This window comes from Canis lupus, chromosome 28 (assembly GCF_003254725.2).
Source record: "Canis lupus dingo isolate Sandy chromosome 28, ASM325472v2, whole genome shotgun sequence".
Lineage (NCBI taxonomy): Eukaryota > Metazoa > Chordata > Mammalia > Carnivora > Canidae > Canis > Canis lupus.
The window spans coordinates 12,342,262-12,353,920 of record NC_064270.1 but is presented as its reverse complement, the minus strand read 5'-3'; positions in this window follow the sequence as shown (position 1 = coordinate 12,353,920).

The window sequence follows — 11,659 nt, the reverse complement described above, 5'->3', positions numbered from 1 at the left end:
TCTCACTGTCCATTGATTGAAGGATTACAGCTTAGGAGATCCAAGCTTAGTTCTTAGCTTCTGTTTTTGTCTCCTTGGACTTCTTGCCTCACACTGTTAACAGGCATTTAGCTATTTTTTATTTATACAAATGGTATCAGAGAAGTTGTGTATAAGATTCCAGATTGGTTAGTGATCTATTTGCCTTTATTTTCTAAATGGGCTTGCTTCAAATGGGATTTCAGAAGTCATGGCCCATGGCATCAGAGATCATGCACCTGTACATATTATCACTGGCCAGAGTGTCATGGCTTCCTTTTCGTCACCACTGCTAATGGCCACTCCGTGTCTCTGGAGCATTCATTTTTTTTTTTTCCACAGGGTCCATCAGTTAGTGGATGCTTTATTTATCTGTCAGTCCCCCTGTTCATCTATCCATCTGTCCATCCATCCATCCATCCATCCATCCATGCACCTGTCTGTCCATTTGCCCATTTTATATGTGCCCTGCTAAGGATCTATATCACATAACTCCAGGAGAGAAGATTTGTGTCCTTTGTTTCTCTTGTATTTGTCCCATGCTCATGGGGGGACTTTATGTCTTGGATCTGATTCTTCTAGATTTTAGTACCTAGATTTAGAGCCCTATTTTCTTAGGTTCTAGTTTCCTTGTCTATAATTTGTTAAATATTTATCTTTAACTTACTTGATAGTCATCACATTTGGTCCAAAGACAGAGGGAAAGGGAAAATTCTCAGGCCATATATATTTTTTTAACTTAAAAAACCCTTTTATTATGGAGACTTTCCAAAAGACTCCAAAAATAGAATTATGTAATTATCCTCATGTATCTGTCATCTAGATTCAATAATTACAACATTTCGAGAATGTTTTTGAGCTATCTTCCCTCTCTCCCTTTTTTTCATTGAGTATTTTAAAACTAATCCCAATGTGTAATTTCACTTATAAATACTTTAGGGTGCATCATTAACTCTGAGAACATTCTCCTTCTTTCTTTTTAAATATTACCATGACAGCCTCAGTTTTATTCCATCTTTGATGTTCTAGTTTTTGCTTAAAGGGAACTTTGATAATGGGAAGAGCATCAGGAAGGAATGAAGGGGAAGTCGGGATGTGACTATGGGGGTGTGGAAGCCTAGCAGTGAAAGTTAGAGTTGTTAAAGAGAATTTTAATTCCTCTTTTAAAACCAGATGATTCAAACCCCTGATATCATCTTATTGCAGTTATTATTTATCTCACTTGTAAGAAGATGCTTTTCTAGGGCTTCCCCACATAGGTTCAGAGCTTGAGGACATTTTCATAAATATTTCAATATATATCTCCAAAAGATAAAGGCATTTGCAAAAACATAACATGACCATATAATTATATCACTTATAGAACCATATCACATAAAGAAATTAAATCCTTAATACCATCATATAACCAAATTTTCAATTCTCATAAATACTGTGAAGTTTTTCATTTTATTTGAATCATGTTGTGATTGGTTGCTATGTTTTTTAAGTCTCTCTTAATTTAAAGTGCTCCTCCTACTCCTTGCAGTTTTTTAAAAAAAATTTTTATTGGAGTTCAATTTGCCAACATATAGCATAATACCCAGTGCTCATCCCCCCAAATGCCTCCCTCATTGCCCATCACCCAGTCACCCCAACCCCCTGCCCACTTCCCCTTCCACTACCCCTTGCTCATTTCCCAGAGTTAGGTGTCTCTCATGTTTTGTCACCCTCAATGATATTTTCACTCATTTTCTCTCCTTTCCCTTTATTCCCTTTCACTAATTTTTATATTCCCCAAATGAATGAGACCATATAATGTTTTTCCTTTTCTGATTGACTTATTTCACTCAGCATAATACCCTCCAGGTCCCTCCACATCGAAGCAAATAGTGGGTATTTGTCGTTTCTAATGGCTGAGTAATATTCCACTGTATACATATCCCACATCTTCTTTATCCATTCATCTTTCGATGGACACTGAGGCTCCTTCCACAGTTTGGCTATTGTGGACATTGCCCTTGCAGGTTTTTTATGGAAGAAAATGGATCATTTATCCTGTAGAGTTTTTCCGGGTTTGGATTTCCCTTCTTGCATTGCCTTGATGTTTAATGTATTCCTTTGCTCTTTGTATTTTCCTGTAAACTGATAGTTGGGTTTCTTTTTCTCCCCCCCCACCTCACCCGAAGACTTCATAGATAATGCTGTGTTCTTCCATCAGGAGGCACATCATATGTTATTTTCTCTCTTTTTGTAGTGTTCTTTTCCCAAAGATCTGTTATTTTTCATGGTAGAGAGACCTGTACATTAAGGGTGCTCATTGCTGGTGGGTTGATCATTGTTTCTAGGCCACTTCAGTGGGTGGAACTAGGAAATATGATTTTTGTAAGGATAAAATGCATTTTGAATTCTTAGTAATACTTCCAATTCAAATTCACTGCTATAGGATTTTAACTTCATCTTTTTTCATCTCATTTATGTGTTATTCTAATTCTCTTTCTATGCTGAAAATTCTGGGTCTCAAAAATGCTAGATGTGATAGTATAAAATTGAATATTACATTAGAGTGAAATTTGCTTTATATCACATTATACATATAACTATCTAAGAATAATAATGCCAATGCTACTACCAGCAGTTATGACTATTAAGGATGTATAAGTTACTGGGCTTTAAAGTCACTTGAAATAGTTCTTTTGTGTCTAATTATTCTCCCACGTGTGTACATTTAGGTTGATTTGTTTCTTTTTATTTTCTATTTTTAAAGGCTGCTTTAGAAATTTTTTCTTTTATAGTTAAGTAAAATATCTATATGGTTCCAGGTTAGATCAGTTAAATAAGCAAGTTGTAAAAGTTTAATATCTCTATTTATTTTAGCCCACTTGTACTTTTTGTCTTTCTATATGAATCAGTATTAAAACTAGCCAGATAACTTCTTCCCTTCCCCCTTCTTTCTCCCACAGCATCTGACTTGAAGTAATAACTTTAATTCTCAGTTAATCAGCAAGCTTATTCCACTTTTTTCATACTTTCCTATGTTTTGGATAGTTTTACTGGATCTGCATTGTTAGATTGTACAACCTTTGCCTGCTATATTCTCTCCCTTACAGCTATCATTTTGTCTTAGTTCTGTAAGTAAATATATTGTTAATATGGTTCCTTTGTAGATGTCTATCTAGTTGTTTGAATTGTCTGAAATTTATTCTTTAATAGATTTCTCTTGAAGTCCTCAGGAGAACAATATTCCTTGGGTTCTTATGTGTTCGTAACAGTCTTTTTGTGGCTTACTTGAAAGTTAGTTTGGCTTGATATGGAATCTTTGGCTACTATTTTCTGTCCTTGGAGATTTTTTAAAAGATTTATTTATTTATTTATTTGAGAAAAAGAGTACAGTGGGGAAGGAGAGAGAGAGGAAGAGAGAGTCTTAAGCAGACTCCAAGCTGAGCGCGGAGCCTGATTCAGGGCTCTATCTCACGACCCTGGGATCACAACCTGAGCTGAAACTGAGAGACAGATGCTTAACTCACTGCACCCTCCAGGAGCTCCAGTCCTTGAAGATCTTAGATATGCTGTTTTATTGTCTCCCAGCATAAAGAGTTGCTATCGAAAATCGATGATAAAATTGATTTCCTTTCCCTTATAAGTAACTTGGTCTTTTTGCTTATCACCAAAGGATATTATCTTTTTTTTTTAGCTTTATTGAGCCAAAATATTTTCTTTTCTTTTATCCAGTGTTTTACTAGAATTTGTCTAGGTATTGGTCATTCTGTGATGTATTGTGTCATTTCAAAATGTAGGCGTTTTTAAAGGAAAGTTTTATTGAATAATAGTTTTTCATATTTATTTTGTTCCATTGCTTTAGTTTTCTTTTTCAGGAACTCCTATTATATATTTGTTAGATCTTCCCCCCCCCATTTCTGTGTTTGTCATTTTCTCTGAAATTCTTTTTTAAAATTTTTATTAATTTTTTTTCTTCTTTTTATCTTATTGTTTAAATTTTTTTTTTACTTATATAGTTAACAGGCAGTGTTATATTAGTTTCAGGTATACAGTGTAATAATTTAGCAACTCTGTACATTTCTCAGTAATACTCAAGATAAGTGTGCTCTTAATCCCCTTTATCTGTTTCACCTATTCCTCAACCCACTCCCCTCTCTAAGTCATTATCTTTCATGTTTATTTACTCTTTAGTTCTCTTGATATTCATTTATAAAACAATATTTTTCTTTTATTTTTAATTCTTTCTTGAGATCTAGAATCTCACTTCATGGTTTTTCTAATTGTGATTTATGCTTATCTTTTGTATCTTTTACCATTTTCTTTTTTTAAAATTTGAAATCAGTTAACATATAGTGTGTTATTAGTTTCAGAAGTAGAGTTCAGTGATTCATCAGTTGCATATGACACCCAGTACTCATTCCATCAAGTTCCCTCCTTAATGCCCATCACCCAGTTACCCTATCATTCTATCCGCTCTCCTTCAGCAACCTTCAGTTTGTTTCCTATAGTTTACAGTCTCCTATGGTTTGTTTCCCTCTCTGATTTCATCTTATTTTATTTTTCCTTCCTTTCTCCTATGTTCATCTGTTTTGTTTCTTAAATTCCACATGTGAGTGAAATCCATATGGTATTTGTCTTTCTCTGACTTACTTTGCTTAGCATAATACCCTTTAGTTCCATCCACGTCATTGCAAGTGGTAAGATTTCATTTTTTTTGATGGCTGAGTAATATTCCATTGTGTATTTTTACCACATCTTCTTTATTCATTCATTTGTTGATGGGCATCTGGGCTCTTTCCTTATTTTGGCTATTGTGGACATTACTACATGTGCCCATTCAAATCACTATGGTTGTGTCCTTTGGATAAATACCAAGTAGTATAATTGCTGTGGGATAGTTCTATTTTTAACTTTTTGAGGAACCTCCATACTGTTTTCCAGAATTGCATTCCCACCAACAGTGTAAGAGGATTCTCCTTTCTCTGCATCCTTGCCAACATCTGTTAGTTCCTGAATTGTTCCTGAATTGTTAATTTAGCCATTCTGACTCGTGTGAGGTGGTATCTCATTGTGGTTTAGATTTATATTTTCCTGATGCTGAGTGATGTTGAACATTTTTTCATGTGTCTGTTGGCCATTTGTATGTCTTCTTTGGAGAAGTGCCTTTTCATGTCTTCTACCCATTTCTTGACTGGATTATTTGTTTTTTGGCTGTTGAGTTTGATAAGTTCTTTATAGATTTTGGATACTAGCCTTTTATCTGATAAGACATCTGATACGACATTATCTGATAAAACAAATGTCTTCTTCCATTCTGTAGGTTGTCTTTTAATTTTGTCAACTATATCCTTTGCTCTGCAAAACCTTTTTATCTTGATGAAGTCCAATAGTTCATTTTGTTTTCATTTCCCCTGCCTTTGAAGACTAGCAAGAAGTTACTGTGGCTGACGTTGAAGAGGTTGCTGTCTGTGCTCTCCTCTAGGATTTTGATGGATTCCTGTTTCACATTTGGGTCTTTCAACCAGATGGTACAGTTTCATTCTTATGCATGTGGCTGGCCAATTTTTCCCAACACCGTTTATTGAAGAGATTGTCTTTTTTCTACTGGGTATGCTTTCCTGCTTTGTTGAAGATTGGTTATATGATAGACTTGAGGGGTTTTCCATTCTGTTCCATTGACATGTGTGTTTGTTTTTGTGCTGGTACCATACTGTCTTGATGATTACAGCTTTGTAATACAGCCTGAAGTCTGGAAGTGTGATGCCAACAGCTTTTGTTTTCTTTTTTCAACATTCCTTTGGTTATTTAGGGTCTTTTCTGGTTCTATACGAATTTTAGGATTATTTGTTCCAGTTCTGTGAAAAATGTTGATGGTATTTTGATAGAGATTACATTGAATATGTAGATTGCTTTGGGTAGCACAGACATTTTAACAATATTTGTTCTTCCAATCCATGAGCATGGACTGTTTCTTCCATTTTTCATGTCTTTCTCACTTTCTTTCATAAGTTTTCTATAGTTTTTAAAGTACAGATCTTTTACCTCTTTGGTTAGGTTTACTCCTAGGTTTCTTATGGGTTTTGGTATAATTGTAAATGGGATTGATTCCTTGATTTCTCTTTCTTTTGCCTTGTTGGTGTATAAAAATGCAGCTGACTTCTGTGCATTGATTTTTATATCCTGCCACTTTGCTGAATTCCTGTAGGAGTTCTTGCAATTTTGGGGTGGAGTCTTGGGTTTTCAACATAGAGTATCATGTCATATATGAAAAGTAAAAGTTTGACTTCTTGTTTGCTGATTCAGATGCCTTTTATTTCTTTTTGTTGTCTGATTGCTGAGGCTAGGACTTCTAGTACTATGTTGAACAGCAGTGGTGAAAGTAAACATCCCTGTCATTCTTCTACCATTTTCTTAATTCTCTTTACTGTGTTTTGAAATAGTGATAGTTTTTATGGGTGTGTATTCTCTGGCATGATTTTATTATTTCTAAAGAGATTATTCAATCTCCGTTCTTTTTTCTTATAATGTTTTTGCATGAGGTTGATTGTGATTCTTTTTTGTTGCTCATTTTTAGGCAAAATTAGTTTTCCTGAACTTTTGGTAAGGAGACATGGATTAGGAGAGCTTTTCTAGTTTCACACCTTTAGGGTTCCCTTATGTGTGTGTGTGTTTAGCATTAAAAAGTATGGCCTATTGCTTTTTGAAATATCTTGGTTTCATTCCCCTTCATCTCATTTTAACTGAGTTTTCTGTTTCTTTACCTCAATAATCTATATACTATACCATGTGGATTCTTTTCCCAAATGTTTTGCCTTATTACAGGGGTTTTTTGTGGAAAGGAGTTTTGGCTGTTTGGTTTTGTGAGTTTACAGGGCCTAAAGTGCTTCAGGCCCGTCAGACTTTCCATGGATCCTTGAACCCACCCACAAGTTGGATTATACAAAATCTTCCTGGTTGTCTGCTACTGTTTTCAAATATGCCTGCTACTCTTTCCTGTAAATATGTGTGTGTGAGAGAGATGTATATAGACAGACAGAGAAAGAGAGAAAAATGAACATAAACCAGAAAGTGTACATATGAGGGGGGATTTCTAAGGCTTCAGGAGCTATATTTTCTATGCATTAGTCTCAAACCACCATATGCTCAGTAAAAGTACACCTAATCATGAGTATAGAATTAGTTTTTATGCATTAGTATATTTTGTATATCAAATTTAAAACCTATAGAGACAATCAAATGGTCAATATTGCTGAAAAAGAAAATAAAATTTGTTTTCTTCAGACTATATCATACAGAAGGGGATGCCATTTAGATTGAGAGGAGAAAGCTGATTAAAAAATTAAAAAGATAAGCTAGATTGATTAAAATGTTTATTGACTCTAAATATATGGGCCTACTTATATGTTACATATACTGGTTCAGAATATCTGAGTGATTAACAGTTTAGCTTCTGGAAGGACAGACCTAGATTTGATTCCCCAAGCTGCCTTACTAGTTATTTCTAGCAAGTTACTTAATCTCTCCAAGCTTCAGTTTTTTTCCTTCTTAAAATAAGGCTATGAGAACCTGTCTATTAGTTGTATTGTAAAGATTAAATGAGGTGATGCATTAAAATGCTTTGCATAGTTCCAAGTATTTAATAAGTGCTCAAGAAAGTTGCTTATTTAAGTATTATTCTTTGTCTACATGAGTGGGTAGATGGATTTCATACTTGAGATGATGAAGGGTTTGCAATGACATTGGATTTATTTTCAGATTGAGTCTCATCTGGTAGAAACAGTTTTTGCTTGTTTGCTTCCCTGCATGGTATTGTGTGCCTGTTCTTTTTCTTTAATAGTATGACTTTGTTTTGATTCCATCATACCTTGTACAGAGTGGATACTAAACAAATATTTCATAACTGTTTTGTCTTCACAGGATAGAATAACATATTACTTGTTTTTAGAGAATCTGGTTAAAAGCTCAGGTGGACCATGCCCAAGGTTTGTTTCATGAAGTTTATACCTTTATACTACCTGGACTTTCAGATTTCCCAGCAACTGGGGGTTGTTTCCCTAGCTCATGCTGGCTGCCAGGTTTGAGATTGCTGCTTCGTGTATCATTACTCTCACAAAGATGGATAGATAGATACATCTGTGGGCATTAATTTGCATGATTTTTGACTGATCTATTTCATATTTTACAATTGCTTCCTTACCATCAGTAACAGAAACCCTGCAGTTCCATATTCCTTGTAGTGTTTACCCAAGTCCATTTTTGTCTTATTTGGCTTTGGAACATCATTTTTGTTAATGTCATACTAACATTTTTCCTTCTTCCCTTCTTTCCATGGGCTGCATGTTAAGTGCTATATGTCATGCAAAAATTTGTTTTACTAAAATTTTAAAGAACTGAAGATGTTTCAGTATTTAATTGCTAAAACATAGATAAATTTAGCCAAGAGGAGCAAAACAGCTAGTTCTGGAGACCTCTTCTGAAATAATGGAGCTCAGGTCCTATTTGCTGTCCCCTGAAGTAATGCTTCTCAGACTTTAAATCAGAATTTTAATCATTTGGGGAACTTGTTAAAATGTAGATTCTAATTTGTTAGGTTGGGATGGAGTCTGAGATTGTGCATTTCTAACCACTCCCACATTATGCTGATGCTACTGGATCTGTGGACCACACTGTGAATAGCAAGACCTTAGAGCAGAAGTGTGATCTGACCGGATGTACAATGAAATATTAAAACACATTTTGCCTTCCATTTACATTTTTTAATGAAAATTAATTGTATGAAATTTCTTAGAGCTGGCAAATTATTTATATTAAATATAAGTATCCAGCATAAATGAGAGGAAGATCTAATGTCATTGAGGATGTGTTGTAAAGCATATTTAAATTTGTATTGGGGTTTAGTTTAGCCATTAAATATTTTTGTGACATTGCTAGGCATTCTAGTTTTACATGTACCCCCACAAATTATTACAATAACTCTGTCAATTAGATTACTATTATTATTCTTATTTTAGGTATAAATAAATTGAGATTCAAGGAAGTTGTTTAACTTTATAAAAAAAAACTTCCTTAAGGCTTCTTAATAAATAGGAAAACTGAGATGGACTTAGGTCTGACCTTGAAGCTCATTTGTTTGGCATTGTAGTAAGCTTCCTTCCTAAATTTGTTTTCCTGGCAAGTAAACTTATATAAATCTTTAAATATGTCTGCGGACTCCTCTAAAGGAGTTTATATGTATATCTAGGAAAATTTAGATAGTTTAGCTTTGTGAATATTTACTATAGTGTTCTGTGAAGCTTACAGTGGTGATGGGAGACATGTGCGTGTGCATGCATGCACACGTGTACATTTCCCTGAAATTAGATGTACTCATGTAAGGAGATACTTACCCATCTCTAAAACCAGTCTCCTGATCTCTAAGATTCCTTGAAGCCCAGATATCCTAGATACATGTGTTAAGTTTTGTTTTTCAAAAAGGATTATGAGATAGATGGGGAATTTAAAATATTTCTACCAGCAGATGGCACTCCAGCATTTCTACAACTGGCAACCCTTAGCTGTTACCAAAGCAGAAACACAGGAGAAAACCGGGAGACATGTTAAAAAGAAAAGGGAAAAAAAGCGCCCAACTCATTAGAGTATGATGTATTTGTCATCATTGTGATGGCAAATTACATATGTATCAAGTAACAGACTCCTGTATATGTACAAAGTAATGTTACAACATAATACTTTACAGTGCTTCCTGGCAGTTTTCACTAACTCTACTATAGCACTTACCAAATGGATTTTTGTTAACCTGTTCATTTTCCCAGGTAGACAATAAGGTTTCCAAGGGCAAAGATATTCTTTGGATCCCAAGGGTGGGGGGAAGACACACTATCTAGCCTGTAGTCAGCCTTCAATATTTCTCCCTTTTGTTCCCCAGAAAATTAAGTATTACCTTGAATACAGGAGAATGTTTAACATTGGTCCACGCAGTCTTTTAGTTTTTCCCTTTGCATGATTACCTTATGGGCATCAACTCTAATGTGTTTGATGGATGTCCTTTGATATTTTTTTATCCTTGTAAAATATATTGGTTCGTGTGTGTTTAATTTATACAATGTTTTTATGCTATAATATCCCGTGTTTTTTGTTCCTCACATTATCATTCCGTGTTCTTGTATTTACATTCAGTTCATTGCTTCTAACTGTTGCCCTCTTCATTTTACCTGTGCATTTCCCTTGTGATGGACATCTAGGTGCCTCTAATTCCTCTGTATTAAAATCAGTGCTTTACTGATCATCCTTCTTCAAGTCCTTTTGTGAGTCTTTTGTGAGTTACTTGGATAATTTATGTCCATACTGGGACTGTTGGATCTTAGGGAATACAAATATATAATTTCATTAAATATTGCCAGATAGTCCCTCAGAATGGCCCAACTCATTTACACTCCCATCAATGTGCAAGAAAGTGCATTCTCCCTGCAAAATCTCCCCATATCTACAACTGGTGTTATTCAATATTTACATTTTGCCAATCAGATAGTGTAAAGGGGAAACATTTCAATCAGTTGAAACTCTGTTAAAGCTAATAGGATATATGGTATTTATTTGCATAATTTTCCTCCTCTGAGGATGGTCTCTCACTATCTGAACTTTCATTGTCTAAACTTAGGAATAGAATAGATTCTGATAATTTTCTTGATATAGCTCTTAGTTTTTGGACTCTTGCTCCTCATTACCTGAAACCTAGAAATCAAAAAGATGGAAATAACATGGTATCCCTTGCCATCTAAATTTGCTTTCTGTAACTAGAAACCCAAATAGAGTTATATAGCAATGGATCTAGGATATGCTGAGGCCCTACTCCAAAATTAGTTCTCAGAATATCTGCAGCTGGGCTGAGGCATATATCTTTTTAAAGATTTTATTTATTAGAGAGAGAGTGTGCATGCACACGAGTGGGGAGAGGAGCAGAGACACAAGCTGACTCCTCACTGAGTGCAGAGCCTAACAGGGACTCCATCCCAGGACCCTGAGAGATCATGACCTGAGCTGAAATCAAGAGTAGGTCACTTAACCGACTGAGCCACCAAGGCACCTTGAGGCATAATTATTTTTAAAAAGCTCCCAGTTGATTTTAATGTGCAGCCAGGGCTGAGTATCAGTGACCCTCGATTCTCAAATTATTTTTATTTCTTCCTGAAAGGGAAAGACATTTGAAAATACTTAAACACAGTAGCATGCTGGCTAGGCTTCAGAAAATCAAAAGAGAAATGTAATGTTTAAGTGTCCAGTGGAAATGAAACATACTTTCTAAAAGTCACAGCATATCATTGTCTCTAGGTGACTAAAAGGACTAGAAGAATTGGAAAATATGGTGAGAGTTCAGGTTGGTAATGTTTAACATAATTGGTTTTGAACCAAGAAAGGACTTCGATATGCTTATGTGGCAACAAAACTATTTCAGAGAGTTAGGAATCTAGATGTTAATACCAGCAGAAGTAAAATATTCCATTGTATGCACAAGTAGTCTATCAGCTGATTTTGATTATGCGGAGTGGACTGAACCTGTGATAGGCTTTCTATTGTCAATATTTGTTTAACTCTCATTACTATGAACTAAACACATTAGGATATTTAAAAAGGTCCAAGTGTGCTGTTTGCCTAGGGAACAAAA